Source organism: Mustela nigripes, chromosome 14 (genome assembly GCF_022355385.1).
Source record: "Mustela nigripes isolate SB6536 chromosome 14, MUSNIG.SB6536, whole genome shotgun sequence".
Taxonomy (NCBI): domain Eukaryota; kingdom Metazoa; phylum Chordata; class Mammalia; order Carnivora; family Mustelidae; genus Mustela; species Mustela nigripes.
The window spans coordinates 3,297,419-3,324,565 of NC_081570.1; positions in this window are offsets into that span (position 1 = coordinate 3,297,419).

Sequence of the window (27,147 nt, forward strand, 5' to 3'; positions counted from 1 at the left end):
ATCCTCGCAGAAAGAACAAGCCAAGGGTCACTTTGGGAATAAGGAAAGTGGATCCAGAAAAGAGCAGGGATGCCAAAGGCAATAAGAAAAATTGGGCTCAACAATGGTTTGGATTGAGTTGCAGTGCTGTAAGCTAGGGATCCAGTGCCCATGACCTCCTCTGACGTCCAGCTTACACTAGGACGATTGGACCAGGCCAGTTGTTTCATTTGTCAGCTCAAATGGGGATTTGCCCATAGTAGAAGCACAATAAAAATGTGTTTAATGAAAGTGATTGAGTGGAAGAGAAAGGGGGAAAAAAACCAAAACAGACAGATGGCCAAGTCATCGAAGGTCTGGGTCTGGGGGGTCTTGCAGGTCACATTTTAAGCATAACAGTGAGACTATCTTAATTGAATATTTAAGATAGCATCACATCTGCTGGGTGGAAAATGTATAGAAAGGGGAGTAAGGAGAGCAGACATGGGTTTACTGGAGTCCAAATGAGGGGAAATCAAATCAGAGACACAGGGATGGATAGAAGGTAATTCAACAAGTAGGTAAGAGCCGGTGAAGTTGACAGAATCTAAAAGGACCCATCCTCTTCTCACAATCCTCAAGTGACTCACAACAGCAACCAACGTCTAGTCCCAGTCATATGGCCTCGTACCCATCCCTCCCTGTGATCACACACCTGGGATAGAGCCCTGCCCACCTCCAGAGTTCTCACTGTGTCACAGTCTGAGCAGTCCATCTCTCTGGAGTATCCTGACCACCTTCATCCCAGAGGCAAGAAAGCCTATGGCCTCTGCTGTCCCACATCCATGGACAGAATCAGTTCTGGGTCTTGCTCTGCAGATCCGCCACAGAGTGGCTTTGGTATGGATGGCCAAAGTACCCAAACCTTTGTTCTGTCATCTGTAAAACAAGTGCATGTGGGCCTGCTCTGTCCACCTCGTGCCATTCCTAAAGTTCCTCCTAGACCATAACATGCTGTACAAATGAAGGGACTCTGTCACCAGCAAACACAACCTGCAGGAGGAAGAGTCTAGCCACTTGCCCCACTGAACCCCACAATACACCCTGCTTTGTCAGCAACAGAAAGCCATCACCATATGTCTGGCTTCTGCTGGGAATCCATCTCCTGCTCCTATGGAGAGACCTTACTTCCTTGACTCAGCCTGGTTTGTCCACTCTGGGTTGTGTATAGAAGAGGCTGGAAGATACTCTGGATTTCACACCAGATGCAGCTTCCTGGATCTTCACATGGTTTGTCTGATGCAGAGACTAACTGCTCAGAATGCAGAGTCTTCCTTCTCCTAAGACAAAAGTCTATTTTTCTGTATACTAAGGCTTCTCCACCAAAGGAAAAAATAATGAGAAGTCCACAGTATAGACACATCACTTTCCAACACTTGTCTGTTCCTCAATCCAAATAGATCAAGGCCCATCTCAGACCCAGGATCCACTGGGTTTCCAGCTGAGCACCATGGATCTCATGCTGGCTCTCCCCTACCTTCGATGTGATGTGTTTGTTCTGGATGGACCTGGCGGCAGAGGTCTCAGTCAGGGGTGTTCTGTGCTGGCTTCAGGCATATGGGTCCAGCTGGTAAATATGAGGGGAGGCTCAGGCCACCAGGGAAAGAAGCCAAATCATGCCCTCTGCTCCAGATCCAGGGTTTCCTGGAAATCAGTGGGATGACTCCACCTAAGTCTGCTGAGAAGGCTTCCAACGGGAACAATGGTCTAAGAAAAAGTTACCCAATAGCACTTCAATTACTTGTGGAACATAAGGAGTAACACGGAGGACATGGGTAGAGGAAAAGGGAGTTGGGGGAAATCAGAGGGGGAGACAAACCACGAGAGACTGTGGACTCTGAGAAACAAACTGAGGGTTTGGGAGGGGATGGGGGGGAGGTTGGGTGAGCCTGGTGGTGGGTATTGTGGAGGGCACAGATCACATGGAGCACAGGGTGTGGTGCATAAACAATGAATCTTGGAACACTGAAAAAATGAAATTAAATTTAATAAATAAATAAACCCTTAAAAAAAAAATAAACCCAACAACAGAGCCTGACTTCTGAGCAAATGTTGACCCACACAGCTTTTAAATAATTATCTGGGTTCTGTAAACAGAAAGCTGGCAGAGCTGCCTTTCCCACTTGCACCTGAGTGAATAAGGAATTGGATGCAAGTCACAGACTTCAGGGACGTAGGACTGGCGTGAAGACCTGGGGGTTGAGTAGTCCTGTGGTCAGGAACATCGCATTGATGGAAAGAGCTTTCAATGGTGCCTTTCAGCACAGAGACTGGCAGGACCAAAGGCTCTCTGGTAGGCATAATGAACCCCCACAGAGGTCCACATCCTAACCTTTGGAATCTGAAGATGTGTTGCATTATGTGGTAAAAGGGACCTTGCATCTGTGATTAAGGTTAAGAACCTCAAAGTGGGGAGAAAATCTTGGATTATCCAGGGCTCCATCACCTGAGCCTGATAAGCAGAGAGCGTCCTACAGTCAGAAGCAGAAAAGACCAAGCTGAAAGGGAGTTAGAGAGACTCCGAGCCTGAGAGGGACTGGGGCTCCACTGCTGGCCCGGGTGGGGGCCACACAGAAGACAAGAGGAGAAGCTGAGGCACCCCAGACGCAGAGACCAACCTTGGCTGACAGCCAGTGAGGAAAGGCAGTCCTACAGAGGGAGAACAACCCCGATAAGCTTGGGTGCAGAGTCTTCCCCGGGGCTCCAGTGGGGATGCTGTCCTGCCAAAGCCCCAGTTTTGGCCTTGTAGGACTGAACCCAGAGAGCTCAGGTGGCCTGGGCCTCTGGCCTGCGGAAGCTTGAGATGGTAAATGGGTGTCATTGTAGCAGAAACTAATGTGGCCTGATTCAGAGTGTCTCCCTTGGGGGTGAAGCCTCTGGGTGCGTATTTGATTATAAAAACCACAGCGTGATCAAGAGTAACCTGAGAAGGTCACAATGAGCCCAGAGCTTAAGGGACAGGCCTGAAGTCAGAAGCTCCTGGGGACAGGCAAGAGAAGGGTCTGAGACTCGTATATCCCCTAGGCCCCAGGAACAGCGGGAAGGAGGCAGTGACCCCAGCTAGGAGGCCGTGGGACAGCTAGGAGCTGTTTCAAGGGGGTGAGCAGAGCCTCTGTGGCCGGGCCCCGGGGACCTCCCTGGGGAACACTCCTCTGCTGACCCCTAACTTGGGAATGCAGAGTCTCCAGCTGTGGAGGACCCCCCTTCCCTGAGGACACAGGAGCATCACGTGTTCCTCGACCCCATCCCTGATATCCCCCAGAGGCAGACCCGGTGGTACAGGGCTGTCAGGAATGAAGGGAGGCTCTGTTTGAGCAGACCCATGGTCTCAGCCGGAGCACGGGGAGCACAGAGGGGAGGCGGGGACCTGCTTTGATGGGTAAGACTTTGGGGCTCGGCTATCGTGAGGATTTGGGGTCTGGTATCAGCGGCAGTGGTGCCTGCTGGGGCGGGCAGCAGGCACGGGTAGAGAACTTTCCCCAGGAGAATGTCCCTGGCCACCTAGTCAGGGGACTCGGCGTCAGGCAGGTGGCTGAGCAAGAGCAACCAGCGGGGCCGGCCACGCAGGCCTCCTGAGGCAGGACCCAGTGGCCAAAGTCATGCCTTTGACCAGCACCCCCATCTTTGTCAGGGGCTGTCCTGCTCTCCAACCAGGGCTGAGCCCCTGACCTGAGGACTCAATCAGGTCACACTGCAGCATCCACCAGGCCAAGGGCACAGCAGGTGACAACGGACCTCATGCTCATGGCAGCAACAGCCCTGGCAGCCGTCACTGTTTGGTCCCTGACAGTGCTGACCGTGGCCCTGAGATGACCGGGTCCTCTTTACCCACCTGCCTTCCTGCCAATGCCCCGTGGACCAGGAGGCCGGCCGCCCACCTGCTTTGTCCAGGGAGTCTCATGGGTGGCCTCCGTGGAGGCCTGGGGACCTGGAGCTGACCTCCCTTCTGTCCCTTAGGAGTAAAAGTTCAGATCTGTCGGAGAAGCAAATGGCCAGTGGTGAAAGAGAAAGAACAGGCTTTGCATCAGGGTCCCCGACGGGACCCATCTCCAGCGGGCAGAAGCTGCGGAGATGTAGGCAGGTTCGCAGCCCGCCTCTTCCCCGGTCCACCCACGGACACCCCGCAGCCCCCTTTCCCAGACACGGCAGCACCAGGACCCGGGCTCTGCTGGAGCTCACTGGGCTGGTGCCAGGCGGCCAGTGTTCTTCCCACACCCTGGAAGGATGCAATCCACTCACGGAAACAAGGGAGCCGCTCCCATCCACATTTCCGCCCTCCGTCCACTTCCTGCTCCAGAGAATAGCCGACATCTCTCCAGGCTCACAACGGGAGTCGGAGAGAAAAGGCGACCTCGGGAGGTGGGCACACCTGGGTGGATCCCGACTTGCTCAGCCTGGGACAGACCTCGGGTGGTTGCTGCTGGCGGGACGGGAGACACGGGGGCCACCGCTCACACCACAGTGGGAAGCGGCTCACCAATCAGACACATGGCTAGGCGCCAAGCAAGATGGAAATGCCATCCGTGGGCTGTACTGTATCTTCCAAGCAGGGAGACAGTCAGATGGTGGCATCAGAGCAAAGACTGCATGGCAGGGGATGAGCTGTGCAGAGTCCAAACGGATCTTCCAGCAGAAGGAAGACGAGGCCCAGGGCAGGAGCCAGCCTGGCGGGTTTGAGGAGCATCTGGGAGGAGACAGTAGGACTTGAGGTCGGGAATAAGGGGACCCGATCACATAGAACCTTGTAAGTCTGTTACAACTTTGGCTTTTACTTGGTAGAAAACGAGCCCCCGGAGGTTCCCAGCAGAGGGGGAGTGTTAACAGCATCAGGAAATCAGACCTTCTCGGCAGGGAGACCAGGAGGTGCCTCGGAGAAGGGCAGATGGAAAGTGATGGGCCGAGGGCAGCAGAAGGGCCGAGACAAGGGTCAGGGAGCGGCCTGGGGGACAGAGAGGACTGGGCTGCGACGAACCGACATGAGCGCTGTCCCATCCACACACATTAAGGGCCTAAAGTAGCAAGTGCTGTTGACCTAATAACTCCACTTAAAGGAATTTACTGTAAGGGAATAATCATAAACTTGCAGAAATATTACAAATGTGGCTCATTACAGTGTTACTTACAATGAAAAAATGGAAGCAGCCTACTTACCCAGAAATAGAAGTCGGAACACAGACAGTGGGATTTGTGGTTAATTGGCCAGCCAGCAGCCGTTCCCACATCTGCCTGCCCAGCTCCCACTCACTTCCCTGGCCTCCCTTTAGCTAGGGATAGCTGGATGACCTGTTTATGACAGAGGAAGCATGAGGAAATGCATGGCCCCGCGTTTCCGGGGTGAATTTCCTTTCCCCTTGTAAGTTCAGACATAATAGAGGTGCTCACTGATCTGATTCCTTTGCTTTTTTTCCTGCCAAGGACACAAGTGCACTGCCTGGAGCTGTGGCAGCCATTCTGGGGCTATGAGGCAACAAGCAAGAAGGGAAAGAAAACCCAGCATGCTTTGAAAGCTAAAGAGATCCTGGGCCTTTGGTGGAATCAAGGAACATGAGAACAAACTCCAGCCATCACCAACCTCCAGACTTCTCTTCAGAAGAGAACATGAATCTCTGTTGTCAATATAGTTTGCCACTATAGTAGCAAAGCCTCTGTCATCGGGAGGAAGCCAGCCTAGTGCTAGGGGCTGGGAAGCTCAGAGAAAATCGGAAAGCGTTGTCCCCACAGCTTATTTTTGTCAACAACTGATGTCAGGCTTGGTACCGAGGCACTGACTCCTCAGACCAGACCCAGACATGCAGGCACCGGGGTTCCCCCATCCCCAGACGAGGTGACTGAGGCTATAGGGTTGACCATCTGGTCAAGGACAGGGACTGTACAGGAGTGTCTGACTCCAGAGCCCAGCCCAGGCTACATTCATCCCCTCAAGTCCTGCTTCCCTGGAAACTCTAGAAGATCCCAGCATGTGGAGTCAATTATGGCCTCTCCACATCCCAACAGGGCAGGGTGAGAGCTTCTGGAACCTTCCAGTAGATACCAAAGAGAGGGAGCCAGAGGCACTTTGGGCCACTGGACTGCAGGGACATGGCTGGGCTCAGTTGGGAGGGCAGGCAGGCAGGTAGGGTATAACTGAAGACCCACCTCCAGAAATGCAGGGGGTCCCTGGCTGGGGGGGAGCTTGCAGATCAGGACTGAGCTAATTAGACTATAGGCTCCATGTCCAGAAGTCCATAGTGGGGTCCGATGAACACATAGCCAGTGACCCACGAGCAAGAGAAGTGGGTTATGCTGTTAAGATGACCTCCGAGGACACCCACGAGGGATCACGCCATGGAAATTACAGGTAATTTATGGTGCACTTGTATAAGGGAATATCCTCCAGCCATCCAAAAAAATCCTATTTTCAAAGAATATTTTAAGACACAAGAAAATATTTATTCTATCCGCTAGGTTAAAATAAAAACCGAGACTCAACCCTGAATACCCAACATCATTTCAATTTTGTGACATTTAGAGTGAACACATGTCGAAGGTCATGCAAACAATAAAAAAGAGAAACCAGCAGCCACCCCTTGAGGGGGGATCAAGGACCCATTTTGATCTTACCCTTTCTATTTTCCAAGTTTCTGTAATGAACACAGAGTGCCTTGAAATTAGAAGAAAGTCATTGCAGCACGTGCGGAGGGTGCTGGGGGGCTGGCCTCCCCCTCCTAGGCCCTGGCCCCTCTCCTCCTGGCCGCTCTTCTCCCTCAGGACTCGCTGGGAAGACGACCCGGAGGCATGTCGAGCTGGGTCTCGTCCCACTCTCGGTGCTCTGCTGTTCCGCATGACATCACTGCCACTTAGAAACCCGTGCCCGAGCTTGGCCTCTCTGTCCTCCCAGGCTGTGGGACACACGGGGTCCACCCGCCGGCAGTTTACTGGGTGGAACGGCTGGCACGGGACCCATCGCTTTGGTACATGCGTCCCGCGTTCTGGAATTCGGTAGCTATGCCTTGGGACCTGGCACTTCAGAGAACGATTATAATTGAAACGGCGATGATGGAATTTCTTCTTCCCGACAACGTCACGTGCACTGTGAACCCTGCGCCCCTAGGCTGGGAGCTGGGCCCCAGGACAAGACTGGGCACAAATCCCTCCTAATGAGGGCTGAGCCCTGCCTGGGGCTCTGATACCCACACCCAGCGGCAGACCCGGAGCTTGCTGGCGGGATGAAGGCTGGCTTCACGGTGCCTCGCTCTAGACACTTCGGCCACCGTGGTCATGGCGTCCGCACCAGAGTGACTCTCCAAATTCTAATACCGGTGAGGAATCCACTCTCCATGGCTACCCGGTCCCATCAGCCCACCTGGAAACTCCCACTGGGCAGGACAAGGGCACTGAAAGCCCCTCTCTAGCTACAGGAGGATTTAACAGATGTGATCTGCACTGAGATCAAACAGCTGCACGAGGCCCTTTGTGCACGTGAGGTGTGTAACGCTGTGTGCCAGCTGGGGACAGGGCTGAGCGTTCATGCATTCACTCAACAAACACATAAAGCGGGCTCCTGCAGCCCTGGGCCGGCTGCTAGGGTGACTACGGGTGCTGGAAACAGTCATGGCTGGGCTCCCACCACTAGTCCCTAGAACCCGGCCCCACAAGGGCCCACAACTAGCCCCTCTGATTCTTCACGGTCTGCAGGCTCCTTTGTTCCCACTTTCTGGGGTCCCTTCTCAGGCCCCGTGGGAGCATGGCCGCAGTAAGAAGGCTTCTCTCCCTCCTGATGTGAAAAGTTCCTGGGGGGACCGTCGCACAGCCGAAGATCATGAAGGAGAGGTGCTCATGGACCAGGCCCGCCTGCGCGCTGACTGAGGGGACTTTGACATCAGATGCTCGTCTTTGCTGATGACTAGATGTGTGGCCCTGGACACGCTCCTTCTTTGAGTCTCAGTTATCACCTATAAAAAGTTAGGACTGTGCCACCCGATGGACAGACACTCCGTCCCTTCCAGCCTTGCCCCCTAGGATAGCGGGTGGCGGCGGCTCCCTCCCACGTGTCCAAGGAAGCCAGGCACTGAGAACCGTGTGCGAGATTTATCTCCACAGCAGAATCCCTTTTAATTCCTCTATGAAGATGAGTGGCTGTCTGCATTCCAGGCTGCACTGCCTGTCCCATCCATCAGCGGGGCCGAGCAGCGCCAGCAAGACCCAGCACTAATTCACGCACGGGGAACTTAGGGCCGCCACTCCCCGTGGGGATCCATCACAGCCTGTCAGAGCCCCTCACGCTGCAAGCACAACCCCACGCGTGGGCGGCCTCGTGATGAACAGCACACAGACCCCACCACGCCCCGGCACACCGGGTGGCTGGGCACCGAGCACCACCATCAGGAGCCCCTGGGAACTGGGTGCCACAGCCAAACCACTTCTCCCAGGCGGCCTGTCCCACCTGTGGCTCCCCAGCTGTCCCCGACACTGGGCTGGAGCTCCTCCAGGTCAGGGCTGTGGACTCAGGGTCCAGCACAGAGTCAGCACGAGTGGGCTCAGCCCTGCACATCTGTGAGGCAGTCAGCAACGGGATAGAGGCAGAAGGGGAGGAGGGAGTGAAGTGACCGCCGTGAGCCTGCCTGGGCATCAGAAGGGTTTTACTTCCAAGAAAATGGGAAGCCACCGGGCGCTGCTGAGGAAGGAGGTGATCTGACTCACACTTTTCAGGGATCAGATGGGCAGCCAGCGAGACAGCGCCCCAGAATTCCTCATGTGAGGGGCAGGTGGTGGGGAGCCTGGAGACAGAACTACCTTCTGGAGCAGGCGCTGGCCAGACTTGCTGCAAGACTGGCCACGGGGTACGGGAGGAACGGACCTGGGAGGACGCTGGGTGCAGACGGAGCAGGGAGCTGTCATTTGCTGCAGAGGAGAAGCTGGGCAGGGCAGGGGAGCAGCCGCAGGGAGCGCGCAGGAGAACAGCGGGCGGGCATGCGGACGGTGCTCTGCCCCAAGTGAGAAGAAGCAAGATGTCAACAGTGATCTGACACGTCTAGTGTCGGAGGCAGGGTGTCACGGAAGTCTGAGTAGAGTGGGGGGAGACAGGCAGGGAAGGGAGGCACTGGATCTGGACCGTGAGACAGAGGATGGGCTCAGCTGGGAGATTCGGGGCCGGGGCGCTCTCTCCAGTGGGAAGGGCTGGCGGCAGCAGGGGGTGAGAGGGGACACCGGGGGACCAGAAGGAAGGTGGGACAGCAGGAGCACGGCGGGGAGGAGGCGAGAAAGGATGAGGCGGGGGCTTAGGGGCAGGGCAAGACGCGGGCCTCGGTGGGCACGTGGAGCCTGGAAGGGTGGGCGGCGATGGGGGAGCGTAGGCAGGTGAGGACAAGCAGCTGCTCACAGAAGTCCCCCCTGGTGAGTGCTCATGGGAGATGGGGGCGTCCGGGACTGGTGGGGGCTAGTCGAGGTCTGCGGGATCCACAGGGGAAGAGCCGTCTGGAGCACCCCAGGAGTGCACGAAGTACAACAGGCCACGGGCACGGAAGAGGGGGCGCCGGGCCAGTGGGCATGAACCTCAGCCCAGGCATGGGGTGGGTGCCCTTCTCCGGCGGCAGGGGCCCTGCCGGTGAAGGCGCAGAGAGGAGCGGCTGGGCGTGACCAGAACCGAGGAAGCTATTGCAGGAAAGCACAAGGACGTGGAGGGCATGGAGGAAGGGCACGCGCGTGCAGAGAGGGCGTGCGCGTGCAGAGAGGGCGTGCGCGTGCAGAGAGGGCGTGCGCGCGCACCACAAAGGCTGGGAAGGAGGACGGGTGGGCGTGGGCAGGGCAGAGCCTCAGGCTGGAGGAATCAGTGCCGTGGGTCCCGCAGAGCTGGAGGTGGTTGGCACCGGGAGAGCAGGTCCAGCAGCGAGAGGAGCGTGCAGCCGCTGGGTGGGACCGTGCTTCAACCCCACCCGCTGGGGCTGTCAGAGGAACGCCCTGCAGTGTTGGGGCAGCCACCCACCATGGAGGAAGAACCAAAACTCCGTGCCGCAGAGCCGTGAGTCTTTATTTCCTCCCACGGGGCCTGCCGCACCCCCTGAGACATTCGGTACCCGCGTCACAGCGCCATGGGAGCCGGTACCTGCGATGACTCGCTCGCGTGGCGGGCAGCAGGAGGCCCAGCCCAGGCTGTGAGTGATGCGCCCACACTTGGCCTTTCCACATGCTCGGGCTTCTCACAGCTGGATAGCCAGGTTCTGAGAGGAAGCACCGGAACATCTGTGCCCCCTAAATCCATACATTGAAGCCCCAACCCCCAAGATGATGATCCCCGGAGGTAGGCCCCTTGGAGGCAACTGGACTAAGATGAGGTCGTGTAGGGGGGACCCCAAGATGAGACCTGTAATCATCTGCCCATTACCTCTCTGTCCTATACCCCTGATTCACCTGGACACTGAGGGCTGTGTCCCTCCCTGATGCAGGAGTGGGGCCGTCCCCTGCCTCTGTGACTTGGCACACAAACTAGCTTCTGTGATGACCTGGACTTGTTCCAAGAGCCACAGTCAGAGAGAGGAAAACGCAGACGTAATTCACTTCAACACCTGCCTGCTGTTTGCTCGGCACAGGCGGGGTGGGGGTGGGGCTTCAGGGAGGGGTGGGTGCACCTTCCAGGACAGCCAGAATCTCCTTCTCCTGTCGGGAGCTGGGAGCGGTGAAAGCTGAGGTTGCAGACAAGGTAGGCGAGTATCACAAAGGAGAACCCCGGAGACAGACAGATGGTGTCCCCACTTTATAGGAGAGAAAACTGAGGCTCGGTGGAGTGACTGTCCCATCTAGGAGCACAGACACTTCACCAAGGTGAAGCCAACCAATCCGGGGTCTTCCCAGTTCCCTCTGGTGGGCACTAGTCTTTCTGGTTGGCCTCTAACTGGGCTTTTGAAGGCATCACAGGGAAGGGGCCTGAGGGATGGGGTATGGAGACCCTGTCTCTGTTCACCACCCTTTCCCAGACAGCACATTCCGGAATCTTCTCCCATTGGCCCAGTCACCTGCTGGGGCATCTCTCAGGACGCTGTTGGAAAGGTGTTGGGTTTCCCTGCCCCAAAAGCAGGAAAGCAGGGCTGGGGCTGGTTCCTATGCTGAGGCCAAGCCCGCAGCCCTCTAGGAGCCATGTGACCTCCCGGGCAGGGCCAGGCAGCCCTCCGGGCTCTCTGCTGGCTGTCCCTAAGCTCTAGGTCTTCCTGGAGGATCTGCCACAGCCTCTCAGGGACAGCACCCTCCCCCACGTCCCTGGGCAGAGGATAGCACTGGTGCATTTCCACAGGCAGGTCCCTAGACAAGGAGCTGTTAGCTCCACGGGCAGTAGGGCAGCTGCAGGAAGGCCCAGCACACCCCCCACCTCAGCCGGGGACCTTAGAGGAATGGAAATCACACCTCGAGGAGCTCCCCTAGCTTGAGGCAGGAGGTCTGGGCAGGCATCCTCCTGCAAGCATCAGGCCATCCTCTGAGGGATTTCTGTCCTCTGGCACAGGGCCAGGGGCTCCTAGAGCCCAGGGAGACTGTTAGAAGCAAAGCACACACACACAGGGCACCTGGGTGGCTCAGTGGGTTAAGCTGCTGCCTTCGGCTCAGGTCATGATCTCAGGGTCCTGGGATCGAGCCCCACATCAGGCTCTCTGCTCAGTGGGGAGCCTGCTCCCCCCCACCACCGCTTCCTGCCTGACTCTGCCTACCTTTGATCTCTGTCTGTCAAATAAATAAATAAAATCTTAAAAAAAAAAAAAGAAGAAGAAGAAGAAGAAGAAGAAGAAGAAGAAGAAGCAGCAAAGCACACAGAAGCCAGGGGTGCGTGCGCAAAGCTGGCAAAGGGATCCGAGGGCCCCAGAAGAGCCCCAGGTGTCTGTCGGAGGCCAGCCAAGAGGGCTCTGCCTTGCCTGCCCTGCCCCCGTGACCTGGTCTTCCGTACAGAGCCGTTCTCTAAGGGTCTTTGGTTAGTGAGGGTCCCAGAAAAGGTAGGAAATCGCTGCTCTGTCCCTGTGTCTGTTGGCAGGTCAGGACACACCCCCACACAAGGGGAAGGAACCAGCCATGCTCGCCCTGCGAGGCAGAGACCAAGGCTCAGACAGGCACCAGGTGTCCTCAGGCCTGATCCCAGCCACTTCCTTCTCCGCCTCCCACTTCACCGCCCACACCGGGCCCGGTTAGGAACCCAAAACACGAGTGAGCTCGCAAACCCACTCTTTATTCTTATCGCAATCCGTTCCACAAATGGTACCAGATGCTGACTCTGTGCAAGGTGTGAAGACAGCACAGGAGGCACAGAGGAACTGTTGGGCAAAGAGAAAAATGGATTTTTAAAAACATTTCGTAATATTTGCTCTTGGCTCGAGGAGGACCACGCTGAGCCGAACGCTTGTCATGCTGTAACTGGGCTGAGCCAGAACTGGACCGGAACATCAGCCCCTTCCATGAACCAAACGGGCTTTCAGCCAATGGCCCTCCCGGACCCTCAGTCACAGCTGTGAGTTGAGACAGAGTCCCCTTGACTCACAGTTCTTGGAAAGGGTCCGGCATCCAGGGGTTGATGCTGGAGGCAGGCACACACTATTTGAGGCTTTATACAAAGCAGGGGATTCAAAATACATCACTTTACATGCACATAATAAAAGGCAATGATCACATTAAAAGCTTACCTGGGGCCACGCGCTGTGCCCAGCATCCGTCTGCCTGTAAGCCCTTGAAGACGTGTCAGAGGGGTCGGACGCCAGGGCAGGAGCCCCCGGCACTGCCAGAAAGGAGGGCCCAATGAAACATTCCCTAAAAGCCAGACTTAGCTGGGGGGCTGGAGCCACGGGGAGATGGATGGGGACCGAGATCTGTGTCCAAGTCGAGTGGCTCCGTGAAGCCCAGGCTTGTCCTGTAAGGGTCACAAGGTGGTCAAACAGCCCTACTTGGGCACTGATTTACTGGGTTTCATAAAAGCTGGCCAACCATAAAAGACACTGTCTGTATTGATTTCAGTTCCATAAAGAGATAGAAGACCGAGGCCTACATTTACAGGCACCTACAACAGGACTCCGGACAGGTGACACCTCCTGAGCACCTACTAGCCTCGAGAGTTTGCGCCATTTCACTTTGAGCTCCCAGCCACCAAGAAGCACGGGGTCGTCTCCATTTTACCAAAGACGAAACCGAGACTCAAAACGAAACAAACACAGTTACTACCTGAATTCGGGTTTTGCCCTCTGTCTTGCGAGCACAGGCTCTCCCATCACCGCGCAGAGGATCTTGACTTGGCGGGCGGGTGCCCCGTTTCAAAGTGCTCCCCAGGGGAGATGCTTGTGCCTTCAACCCGTCCATTCAATAAATACCGTTGAGCACCTACTGTGTGCCGTGCCTCCGGCCAGGGTCTGGAGGGTAGACTGACAGACAGAACAGACAGTTGTCCTCGCGGAGCTCACGTGCAAAATTCATGCCACCTGACGCTTACCTCCCGGTGGGTCCCTTTGCTGGAACCCTTCAGCACGCCCCTCAGTTCAGGTCTATACGTCACCGAACGTGTACAAGCCCCGACCGCCTGTCAGACACCGGAGTGGACGCGGGTAACATAACGGTGAGGCCGGGCTCTGTCCCGACGCGCACCAGCTGGTGTGCTGGCTCGGCTGGTGTCCTGCGGCCGCCCGTGGGGAGCACCGCACAGTACCGGGGGCTCCAGGTGAGTCTTCCATACAGGTGGCTGTTGCCAGGAGGAGGACTCCTGTGTCCACACTCTGGACGAGGGACACAGCAAAGAGCATTGCCCTCGGGCCAAGCAGCAAGCTGGCCCCGAAGTCACGCACAAGAACAGCACGGCGCGGCTTCTCAAGGACGTGTCCGGGGCCAGGCACCCCGCTCAGGCTTCACACTTCTGCCCGTGCCAGGGACCCTGTTAGCATGACTAAGTCAGCCTGCGGGTGCTTGTGATAAGCTTATCATAGTGCTCTCCCTGAGCCCACAGCTGCCGAGTCCCTGCCCACAGCCCACAGCCCGGGCCCCGAGGACCCCCACGATGCAGGCTCAGGCCAGGGACCACCTGGCTGACTCTGGGTGACTCTGAGCTGCACAGAAAGCTGGACGGGGCTGCCTTATTCTAAGAGAGAAAAGTTACCCTTCCAGGGGCCTCTGGTGACAATCAGTAGCATTTTCTGACCAGCAATAACCTCCTAAAACCATGGCAGAAATGTAAGCCTGTGACATGCGTCACATCCTCATCATTTCTGTGAGCTGAGACCCAGCAGGAAGGCGAGACCGCGTGACCCCAGCACCGGGTCATCCTCCCCTCCCCCAGCAGGGGACACTCCCCCTCTCTGTGCAGAGGGCTAGCACCTGCCTGCGTCTCCTTCTTGACACTTCAGCCTGACCTCGTCAGGTCGCAGTCCAGCCATGCTCAAGGTACAACAGCTGTTGGCCTGAATTAGAGGGGAGGCTCCCGGACAAGAATCAACAGCTGGTGCGGAGGAGGGAGCTGCCCGGCGCGTCCTATCTGCTGACTGCTGTCTGGTCGCTCCACGTTTCCCTCATCTGGTTCTGGCACTTGTGAGCGAGGTGCGGTGGCCACAGACAGCATCAGCAACTGGGCAGAGACGCTCCTCCACTCCCCAGCTCACCAGCAGGTGCAGGGACCGCCGGGCTGAGCCCTCCCTGCTTCCCAGGGTCTCGCCCCTCCCCACTCCCCGCTGTCTGAAAGGGACTAAGGCATTAGCAGCAAGGGACCAAGGGCACCTCTGCTGCCCCTCCCAGTTCTGTCACGTCCCTGCGCCTCTCAACCTCACGAGACCAGGTCAGGGAGAATGGTCGATCCGTCCAAGGCTGCAGCTGTCACCTGTCCCATACGTCTCCGCACAGACGCTCGGCTCAAGGTTCTGTACATGTCACCTCACTCAGCTCTTCCTGGAAGCCAGAGATGAGGCATGATGGGTGCCCCTCTTCTACGCACCAGTAAACTGAGGCTCGGGGAACAGTCTGGACCTCTGCAGGGCCACATGGCCAGTGATTCGGGGCATCAAAATTGAAATGTGGTCTCAGGGGCTCTACATCTTGGATTCTTATACAGCCTCCTATCACATCCTCCTTCCCATGGTGACAATAGGTGTCTGGAGCCTCTAACTCAGGCATTCCCCCATCTGACCTTACCCCACCCCGCAAGGTGGGTGCCATTGCGTTTCACGAGGAGGAGGTCAGGAGCAGCCTGGAGGAGACTGGATCCCGCCAGCCGTAGAAAGGTGAACAGCGCAGGGTCTGCGCATCCAGCACGTCCTATTACCAGCCGTTCTGGTGCAGCGTTAAATTCACATGGAGCCCTGGTGCTCAGAGTGTTTCACTAGCTTGCAGTGACCCCGGACTGGGATGGGGCTAAGTGGAAGCCTCAGATGCCCTCTTAGACATGGGAAACATCTCATCTCTCTGAATCTCAGGCCATTCTGCATGACGTGAGGACAATACCCCTCTCTCGATGTGGAAGTAAACTTAAGAACATAAAGTGGATGGTATATGCACGGAGACCGGCAGGACACAAGCCCTCCGGAAACACAGCTCTTACCTTCGAATCCAAAAAGCAGGAAAGTCAGGTTTATTCAGAGAAATTATCTAGAAATCCCGGTCAACTTGCTGCAAATTCACGTCCCTTGCCATAATAAAAAGGAACTGTTGTTTCCAGAACCGTGGTTCAGAAAACAGCCTACAAAGCAGCGCCCTGACATCATGTGTCTTTGCAAGGCTGGGTCCAGGCCTTAGGGCAACCAAGCCACAGGACACTCAGGGACCAGGTTCCAGCCAGGGCCTGGGGCTGTCTCAGTAGGACTCAGAGCCCATCAGAAACCCAGACCCAAGCTGGAGATCACTACAGGAGGCCAAGCCGACCGTGCCGCTCAGGTCAAGGGAGACAGGCAGGACACTGACAGCTGGGCAGACACCAGCCACAGACACTTTCAGAGCCTGGACTGCATCCCACACCTGAAGGAAGTGGCCACTGTCCCCCACCGTGACCAGGCAGTGGCTCTGTGGCCTCTAACGTCCAAGCGGGCTCCAGCCCTGCCAATATCCAGCCTTGAATCCCAACCAAATAGGGCAGATGCCAGGCCCCAAGCAGACTTAGGAAAGCCATCAGGCCAACCCTACAGGCTGGTGGCGAGAGCCCGAGATCAGAGTGGGGGACAAAACTCAACGTGACATCAGGGTCACCTGGAGGCCACCCAAAATCATAGATGTTGGGATCTTCCAGAAGGGGAATGCAGGTCGAATGGGACAAAGCCCCACCCAGCTCTGTTACCGAGGAATCAGAGCTGCACATGGCCTCCAGCCCTGGTACGGGGAGGGACTGTTATAATGCGGCCATTACCCGAAACGCTCTCCTGCATTAAATAATTATATATAAAGTTGGTGGAGAATAATGTCTGTAATAAGTCTACTCCTATTTTTAGTATTTTTATGTTACAAGATACATCAACACGCAAGTCTCATGCAAGACAAAGTGTATGATGAGCATCACTTAAGGTCATCATTTCCAGCACAGTCCGTGCCCCCACCCCCCGCCCCCACCCCGCCCCTGCCAGGAGCTCCTGGTTGTAACCCCTTCCCAACCTCCAAGAGGCGCTCGCCAGACTTTTCCTCTCCTGGTTTTCCACGTAGGTATATGTTCCTACAGGGTACGTCATTTTAGTTTTCGAGGCTTCAGACGTAATGCACAGACTGCACTTGTACGTTCCTCTGACTCGCGTCTATGCCCCGTGTTTGTTCTCGGTTATCCGCGCTTAAGGAGGCAGCATGCTCCCCTCACTTCCACCCTCGATGTCACGCACTCCTCCTGTGAATGGGGCATTCGGCTTTCCTCTCTCTCTATCACAAACAAGACTGCGGTCAGCATTTGTGCATCCTGGAGCTTCTCTGGGGTTACGTTTACGGACGTGGGATTGCTGGTTGGTAAGGCAGGCGCACCTTCAAACACGGATTTGAAGGCAAACTGTTTAGCATGGTGCTTCTACAAGTCTGCACTCACCCAGCAATGAATAAGAACTCCTGCCGTTTCATGGCCTCCCCAGTTTGGGCCGCTGTTATCTGTATTAGTCAGGGTCCCAGCAAAAAGCAGATTGCTTCTTGACGAGGAATCGGCCAGCAGACTTCTTTCCAAAGAGCAGGTGGGGGTGAGACGGGACGGAGGTGGTGAGGAACCCAGGGAGCAGGGGCAGGAGGCTGGCTCCACCCCTCCAGGGACACCAGGAGTGAGGGCACAGGTGCTCTGGGCGTGGAGAGGCAGCTACCGGCAGGAAGGGAGCTGAGATGCACCATCTCCCCGCCTCCAACCTGTGTCAGCCGGAAGCCAACTATGTGTGACCACGAGAATCAGCCCAAAAGGGCACAGAGTCGGGCAGGAGGATCGGCAGTCCGTCATACTTAGATATTTGAACCTATCTGTTAGGGATGAGAGGTTTCTCATTTGGACTTTAATTCACATTTCCACGGTGAGGAATAAGCATGGGCATCTTTTCAGAAATCTTATTAGAAATTCAGGAGTCTTTTTCTAGGAAATGCCTATTTATGACATATGTGCACTTTTCTTATTAATTTATAGGGTTCCTTTCAGTCTTCCAGGCAGTAATCCTCATTCAGTTAATTACCCGTTAACTGAGTATCTTCTCCATTTGCCCTGTGTCTTTTGCCCTTTTGAGGAGACTCTAGATAAATAAAAGTACTTACATCTTACTACTGTCCATTTCATCAGTCTGACACTTGGTAATTTACGGTGTGTTTCCATTTGTTTTACTGGTTCATACATTCATACCTTCATGCTCTGACAAAATTCTTAAAGCCTTTTAAACATTGTTTTTCACTCTAAGTGCTTGATTTCCAACGTGTATTCTTTCTGTGAATGTCATCCGAACATCGGATTTCATCTTTACACAAGAATAAGCAATTGTTGCAGCATTATTGACTCATTGACTGATTGATTAGCTCGTTTCTCCACTGATCAGCAAATGCCACCTCTGAGATATTCCATTTGTCCTCTGTGATATATCCTGCCTACTGCTGTGATAAGACCATATTGTCTTCATTTCTATGGTTTCATAGTAAATCTTCATATCAGAAATGGCAAGCTCCCACATCCACATTTCTCCTTCAGGGGCATTTCATGTAAATTTTGAAATCATACATCAGTTTCCACATAGCACTCTACCGGGGCATGACTGAAATTGCACTGCATCTGTAGATCAATTTGGAGATAACTGACCTAAATATAACCTTGCCTTGTCCTAGCCATAAAAATGCAATGTACCCTAATTTGAGGATTTTAAAGATGTCTTAACAGAGTTATATAATTTATAGTTCAAAATATTGTATATCTTTCATCAGATTTATTCTTAGTTTCCTTTTATTGTCATTGTTATTTGTAAATTTTATTTAAGTTTTTAGCGGATCACAGATGGTGTACAGAAATGCAATTTACCTATATATTGACCTTATATCCAGCACTCTTATTAAACACTCCAACTAACTTCAGTAACTCATCTTTACATTATTTAAGATTTTTCTTTCTTAAGGATTTTTTTTGAGAGAGAGAGAGTATGCACAAGGGGGGAGGGGCAGAGGTCTATTTCAGCTTTTTCTAAAACAAGTGTATCATTCTGCACATAATGACAGTTTTATTTAGTCCTTCTAATCTCTGTATTTTTACTTTTCTTGTTTTATTGCAGTGTTTAGCTCCTCAATACACTATTGAATAGGAGTGAGGATAGCGGGCATTCTTGGCCAGGTGAAATGCTTTACCTGTTTTTGTCATTGACTATGATGTTGGCTAAATTTTTTAGAAATTACATCACTGATCTGGAGGTGGAGTAAAATGAGTTTCTATCATAATACAGAATTGAATTTAAGGAAATGCTTCCCCTAAATTTATTGAGCTGAACATCTTTTTTTTTTCTTTAAGCTATTAATGTGGAAAAAGTAAATTAATTCATTTTCTATTTTTGTTTTCTGGAATAAAACCAATTTAGTCACAATAGATTATCTGTTTTCTACCTTGCTGCTGTATTTGGTTAGCATATTTTTAGGAATTTTGCATTTATGTTCATTTTTGAGAGTAGCCTGTAATTTTCCTTTCTCAAGCTGTCCTTGTTTTGATATCAAGATTATATACTTCTCATATGTTGATTTTGTAAAACTATTCTCTGAAAATTTTATGTAAAAAGAAAATTATCTATTCCTTGAATAGTAAAACCTGAATGTAAAACTTTCTGGGCCTGATGTGCTCTTTATAGGAAGATAACTAAATTAAATGTCCTTAATGGCCATAGAGATATTCAGATTCTTCTTCAGTGTGAGGGATTTATACTTCCCAAAGTTTCTGTCCATTTTGTCCAAGTTTTTAAATTTACTGGCTTAAATTTGCTCATAATGTTTGAACTTATGATCTTTTTTGTCTATGTGACATCTATGCTCTCCATGATACATTTGAGAATAAAGTGAGTCAAAAAGCAGCCCGTAAAATATATCAAATTACACACCACAAAATGTAGGAGTCGTTACTACTGGAATAACTACTTCTGAATTATTAATGATTTTTGTGTTCTTCTTCATACTTTTCTATATTTTCCAATTTTCCATAATGAACATGTATTGCTTTTCAAACCAGAGCAAAAATAAATATCATTTGTTTCAAAACAAGAAAAAAAGACCAAAATATTTAAAAGAAAAGTAAAGTTGGTCTACCGTGAAAGAGCATGTGCTCAGCCTTCGTCTCGGTTTTGAACTCTCCCCCACAGACCATACCCCATCCTCCAGTCAGTCCTCCTTCTCCATTCCCCCGGGTCCCTGAATGACCGAGGGAAACCTGACCTGAGCAAAGGAACCACTTGCTTTGTGACCTCACATCTCGCTGATGGCCAGAGCTGCCCGCGGGGCCAATTCTTCCCCTGATCCTGCATCCCATCTCAAGAGACCTCCAAACCCAGCATGTTTATTCTCAGATAACAGAAAGTTTTCCAGCCACTTTTGGTCACAAAAACATGTCACTTCAGTAATTAAAGTGTCCATTAGGATCTAACAGACAAAACTCTAAGCATCCTTAAAGGTTAAAAGTCCCCACCCCCAGCTAAGGCCAATTCGATGCCTTCAGACTTCACAGCTCTCTGAGCGGGGAGGCAGGCAGGACGGCCGGGAGCCTCCTGATGTCCTGCACTAAGGTCAGCAGGCCTTGGTCTCTTCCAGCCATGGTCACCCTCAGATGAGCACAGCAGTTCCCACCACTGAGACACTGTGGGTCCTTTCAATGCCCCCAAGGGAACAAGTGCCTTTGGGTTTCATGTAAAGTGCCTGGTTCAGAAGATGTATTTCCCGCCATCTGGCCACTTTTACTCCCCCATCCCTGAAAACCTAGCTGATCACCCCTTCTGGGGTCTCCTTGCATCTGTGGGAGGACAACGTGGCCAGGATTTTAAGTGCCTCCAGGCTGGCTCTCTCCGCAGCATCTATCCACATCTGGTCTGGAAGAAACACTGAGACTTTTCCCATTGGTGGTGGTAGTTCACCTGCCTCTAAGGTTGGGGAAGGGGCAGATGCCAAGCTCTCTCAATGGCCAACTGGACGCCTCCTCACCACATTCAAAGTGAAGATGAAGACCCGTCGCCCCAGTCTCATGGGGTCGAACTCGTCACTGACAGCTTCTGGGTGACTTTAGATATTTAAACCCCAACTTGTCCGAAACCGAATTCCTACTGTTCCTGCCAAACTGGCTCCATCGCTGGCTGAGGGCAACACCTGAGGGCAACACCCTCTCCCATTAATGGGGGGGAGGGGTGCCCTTGACACTTCTCCGTCCCTTACAATCTCACCAGTAGGAAAGCCCATCTTCCAACTGTGTCCACAGTTCCAACCCGCCTCCCAACCGGGGGCAGCCACCTGGTCTCCCAGTTTCTCCTTCTGCCACACCCTGTGTTCACACCCGGAGCTCGGCAAGCCCCGCCAGGGCACTGAAGAGGGCTCACACTGGCTCCGGCTCCCCATGCAAACGGGAAAACAGACAAACCCTGAATGGCCTCTAAGCTCTCCTGTAGGACCCCCATTGGCTGACTGACCTCACCGTCTCGGGAATGTCCAACTCCATCTTGCTCCCTGCTCCTTCCTGACTTTGCCAGACCTACTCCCATCTGGGGGGATGTGAGCACAATGTTCTCTGCTGGGACGGGCTCCTGCGGCGGCGGCTGGGCCAAACCTCTCACGTGCTGCGCGTCTCCTTCCCACGAGCACCTCCTCAGGAAATCCTGCTCGGACCGCCCTGCTCGATCACTCTCTGCTGGTCCCTCCCCACGGACACACAGGCGCACACCCCGGGCATGCACACGCGCGCACACGCGCGCACACACACCGCGGGCCTGTATCCCCTCACACAAGCCCCTGGGGATCCCCAGGCCTTACGGGGTCACCGGTGCTTCAAGGACGGCCCAGGCCAGAGCGCGACCAGGAACCCCCGCCTCCTCTGCGGGAGCGATCGGCAGACACGTCCGTGTCACGGCGGTCCCAGCGCTTTCCGGGACTCCCAGTCCCGGGCCCCCAGAGGACAGCTGCAGAGCCGGCTCCCCGCTCCGAAGGCAGCCACGTGCACAAGAGCTCCGGGCCACCGCCTGCGTCCCCACCCCCGGCCGCCCCTCTCCGTCTCCGGCTTGTCGCCATCCGAGGGCACCAGACCGGGCCTGGCCCCCTGGGCCGCGGTGAGGAGCCCCCCGACGGCCGTCGGCGCCGACGGTCCTCCGCACGCGCGGGCGGCTGCGGCCGGCGGAAGCGCGTCTCGGGAGGGCCGGGGACAGTCTCCGTACAGCGACAGGAAAGCGGGTCAGGGCCGGGACCAGCCCGCCTCCGGCCTCCTGACCCGCAGCGGGCCCCGGAGCCGCGAAGCCGCGTCCGATCTCCGTGGGAGTCGGAACTGCGGGAAGCGACGGCGGAGCCGGGCCCGTGTCCCCCGGCCCGACGTGGGCGCTGCCCGGCCGGTAAGGCGGGGGCGCCGGGCGCTCAGCCGCGCAGCAGCGACCCGACCGGCCGCAGGCGGGACGAGGGGCGCCGCGCGGCCTCCGGGGGCGCAGGCTCCTTCCTCGGCGGCCGGCGGAGCAGCCGACCGAGCCGCGCCCCGGACTCTCCCCACCCGAGCCTCGGGACGGCGGGCGCCGCGGCGCGGGACCAACGCGGCCCGGTCCGCCGGCTCCGAACGCGGCCGCGCCGCCCGCAGACGCGGCAGCAGGACCCGGACTCCGGCCTCGGGCTGGCGGCCCCGCACCTCCGCGTCGTTCGTCCCGTTTGCTTTGACCGATCGGGTCCCTGCAGACGGCGCTGGCCGGGCCCGGAGGGCGCCACGCTCCCCGCGCGACGAAGCAGCCGGCCCGCGGCCCCGCGCCGGAAACGTGGCGGCGCCGGAAACGCGTCAGATCCCGCCCGCGGCCCCGCGCCGGAAACGCGTCAGATCCACCGCGGCGCCCGCTTGTGTGGTGGCTTCAGCTGCGGCCCCCGCGATTAGGGCTGGGACCCTGCTTGCCTCCGTCCAGGGCCTGCGAGTGCGGCCTGGTGCGGAACCCGGATGTTACAGATGTAACCAAGTCAGCATGACGTCACGCCGGCTTCAGTAGACCCTGACGCAGTAACTGTTCTTCTAGGGGGAAGTTCCATCTGTGGGTGAGCGTCTGCCTGAGAGGAAGTCATGCATCCCCAGCGGGCACGGGATTGGCTGGCAGCAAGCCGCGCATCCACCAGCTGGCACGGGATTGGCTGGGAGCAGGCCACGCATCCACCAGCGGGCACGGGACTGGCTGGGAGCAGGCCACGCATCCTCCAGCGGGCACGGGATTGGCTGGGAGCAGGCCACGCGTCCACCAGCGGGCACGGGATTGGCTGGGATCAGGCCACGCGTCCCCAGCGGGCGTCTGGTTGGCCGAGTGGCTCGCAGGCACCTGCTGGCTGTGCAGGCACAGGATGAGCGCGGCCTCCTGGGAGGACAGACCTCGTGGTTGCAGACAAGCCGCGCCTGGGCGGGGGAGCTGCGGACCCCAGGGGAGCCGCAGAAGCGGGGAGCCGTGCGCTCCCCCACCCACGTCCAACGAGGAAGCACAGGCTGGGCTGGGGTGTGTGCGCCCGCGATGTCATCCGGGATCCGTGCAGACCCTTCCAGAGCAGCCGCGCAGGCCGGAGCGATCCGGGGAGGGGCTGCGGGCGCAGACCCCTGTGTGCGCGTGCGCAGTCCCGGTCCCAGGCTGTGACACCGACGACCAGGACGCGTGCGGGGGACGCCGAAGGGCGCCCGGGAACAAACCGCGGGCGGGGCCGAGGCGGGAGCCCCCCGCCTCCTGCGCCCTTCCCCGCGCGGCCCCCGGCGCTCCCCCGGCCCTTCTGAGCCCTCGCGGGCTCCTCCCCGGGGCGCAGACAGCGCCTGCTTTGCGAGTCTGGAAGGGGGCAGGGACGCGTGTCCGCGGCGCTCGCCTGCCCCGGAGAGCGCGCTCGGGTCACCGGGGCGCGGCCGGCAGGGGAAGCCTGGGCTCCAGCGCAGCCCGAGGACACCCGGGAAGGGGAATCCGCCTGAGCCGGGACTGGCCTCCGGGAAGCCCACGTGCCTGCAGCCACCGGCCTCCTGCTCGGCAGCCAGCTGTGGCCGAGCGAAGACACCTTGGGGTCTCCGTCTGCCTCGCTCTGCGGTCCGGGTTCTCGGTTGATGCAGAGCTCAGGCGGGGAGGGAGTCGCGGTCGAAAGGACCAACTCGACCCCCCCACCCTCCACCCCATGACCGAAGCCTGGTGAAAAGCAGAGTCGGGCGAGCCCAGCCCATGCGACACCATGCGTCTCCTTCGCTCGCTTCTGGGGCTGCTAACACTGACTCCGTCCCCGCTGGAGTCAGTGCCTCTGCTCGGGTCCAAGGGTAGCCCAGGGCCTGAGACACCGACCACCCCCCACCCCCCGTCTGGAGCTTCACCTGTTTACTTTTACACCTGACCAAGTAGTGCTGTTTCCGCATCTCTGTGGGAGTAGATCCGAATGCAGGAGCTCTTGTCTCCACGCCCGGAAGCAGCGGCTCCCTGCTCCCCAGGAATTGGGGGTAATTATTATGGGGACCAGGCAGACGTTTCGTCATGAGCGGTCTGTCTCCAGCCACCCCCAGCAAACGCACTGGTAAGTGGATCACAGCAGTGCGCAGGAGCGGTCGTTAAACCTTGCGGAAGGGAACCCGTCCACAGGAAGGGATGATTACAAATAATTATTACACTTGGTAGCTTGGCTCGTACTGTGCCTACTCGGAAATAACAAAAACTTTGCTTCATTCCCAAAAAAAAGAACATGTTCCACAGTAAAATTTTATTACTGTCCCTGGTTCTGCTCCCCCATTAAGGTGGGTAGGTCAAGTCGGTGGTGTTGACTGTGCACTCAGTATGGGTGTGTGGGTGTGGGTGTGTGTTTGGGTGCACGGCCAAATCATTCTTTGCTTCATGAAACGACCCAGTTTGGGGAAGCTTGATGTAATCTGCCGCTCCTCCACGCTCTGGGCCTCACTGATCAGAACCTCCTGCACATGAGGTCGTCGCACGTGAGAACTTTTCCCAGAGCGAAAGCATCTGATGGCTGAAACCCTGTACCTTCCTCACACCTGAACGTTCTCTCATCTCCTGGGCTGGCCTCTTCTCCTCAGCTCCCTTGCAAGCCACTCACCCAGAAGTTTTGCCTTTTAGACCTCTTGCATTTCCAGTAACATCTGGAGTTGTCTGACACATCATTAGTCCTCAGCCTTGATTTCTGTTAGTATTGTCCCTGGAAGAGTCTAGAAAAGACATGGTTTAGAGCCTGAGCTCTGGAGACAGCACCTGGGGTCAGAAACCTTGATCTCACACTTGCTGGCTGGGTGTCTTTGGGAAGGTTGCTCAAATTCTCTGTACCACAGGTTCCCCATTTATAACAGAGTAAGAATAATGGTACCTGTTGGTAAAATAACAGATTATTGTAAATTTAGGAAGACAGAAAGCTAGGTAGGTACGCCTATATGTGTGTGTGTCAGACTCGGTAACAGCCCCCAGAGATAACCATGTCCTCGATGGCACAGCCTGTGCTTGTGAGAGCTCACGCAGCAGGAAGGGACTTCACAGACATGGAATGTTAAGGATCCTAAGATGGGGAGATTATCCTCAGTCATCCAGGGGGGCAGGAGAAAGCAGAGAAAATGTGATGACGAAGCAGGTCAGAGGCATTGAAGAGAGGCATTGGGGAGCCTTGAAGATGCTCCGTTGGCACCTTCAAACGATGGAGGAAGGAGCCCCAAGCCAAGGAAGTCAGCAGCCTCTAAAGACTGAGAAGGGAAAGGAAAAAGGGTTTTCCTTAGCACCTGTGAAACCAGCACAGCTGACACCGTGCCTCGGGACATCCGGCCTCTGGAACCTCAAGGGAATCAGTTTGTAGTGTTTGAAGCCCCTGCGTTTGTGCTGTTTTGTTATCGCAGCGATAGGAGACTCATACTATATATACATTATTATGTAACAAATACTATCTCTATACTATATGTTCACTATACATGTGCACATGAAATATATATTTCTATTGGCAGAGCCTGTTGTTGCCATAAATACCCGATAAAAAGTCCTTCGACGGGTGCTGGAGCCACAGGAGCACGAAGCTGGCATGGAGCTCCCCAGGCCATGAGCACCACCACTGCCTGAACAGCTGGGCAGAGCCGTTGGGGGCGAGCCAGAGGGGTGGGACTTCCAAGGTCTGAATGAACAGAAGATCGTGGGTCCATCACCTCCATACCGCCCCCCAAAGGTCCCCAACAATGGCTCTAACTTGTGTGGCCGAGGCAGTAATTCAAGCTCAGCTCTAGAGTTCTGGGTCCTCCGTGGTACATCCCACACAGGGAGTGTTTTCCACTCTGTCTGGGGGCAGTGAACTTCTCCCACCTCAGGGCACAGTGTGAGGCTGCTGCATTAGCACCTGCTCGGGGGGCAGCTTGCAAGTGGGAGTTCTCTCTCTGTCTGTCTCTGTCTCTGTGTCTCTCTGCCCCCCATTCTCTTCCTCACCCCCACCTCATCCCACTGCAGAGACCCTCGCGTGCCCTGTGTGCCCCTCTGTCATGGTCTTGATGTTCATCTATTCATACACGAGAACCACACACACAGACACGTCCACTTTTAAACGTTAGTTGGTTCTGCTAAAACAGCATCATACCGTGTGCGTTCCTGCGTGTGGGAAGGAATAGGCAGGGAGGCTGGTGGGACAGGTGTGGGGGTTACACGTGAGGGGTGCGGGCTGCCGCTGTCGTTCTGGGGAGAGAGAGGCGGGGCCTGGCGGCTGGTCCCATGAGGATGACCGGGACAGCGAAGTAACACGCGGCTTTAAAATGCCAGCCATGGTGAGTGTGCGCAGCTGCCCCAGAGGGGACCGCGTGAAAGGAACCTTCAGGAAATCCTGGTTTGGGGGAGGAGGAAGGAAGGAAAGCGAGAAGGGGGCAGGGAGTGAGGAATGGAAGCAAAGCCATACTCCCCTGTCACCATTATGAATTGGCGCTGCTTGGCGGTGACAGAGACAGAGCATCCACGGTTCACTCCCAGGGTTATGAAGTCGAACGGGGAGGGACAAAAGCATAATTCACTCCCACAAGACGGAGCCAGACCCACAAAGCCCAGCCAGGAGACCCTCTGACATGGCCATCAGGGAGCACATGTCCTGCCCCAACAGACTCTCCCTGGGACTAAGATGCACGAGCTCAGCCTCCTGCTCCTGGAGGTTCAGCTGTAAGTATGGAAGTCGCCCCTCCCCCACGAGCCCTGCTTTCATCAAGAGCAGATGCTCCCCCCCCCCCCCCCCCCCCCGGTCCCTGTGTGCGTGAGCCAGTGAGGCAAGCTGCAGGACACTTGCCACAAATTATGTTGGCCCAAACCCCGTGCCACCAGGGCAGACACCAAGCGGAGCAGAGCCTGGAGGCAAAGGGGTGGTTTCCACTGACCCTCCCCAAAGAGCCTCTTCCCCTCTGCTCCGCCCTTCAGCCTCCAGGACGACAAAAAACACCCGCGACAGAAGAAAATACAAAAACTAAAAGCAGGGTTGGCGGTTCCTCAAAAAAGCAAAACTAGAATTTCCATGTGACCCAGCAGTTTCACTCCCCAAAGCACTGAAAATGGGGTCTCAAACCAGCACTTGTACAGA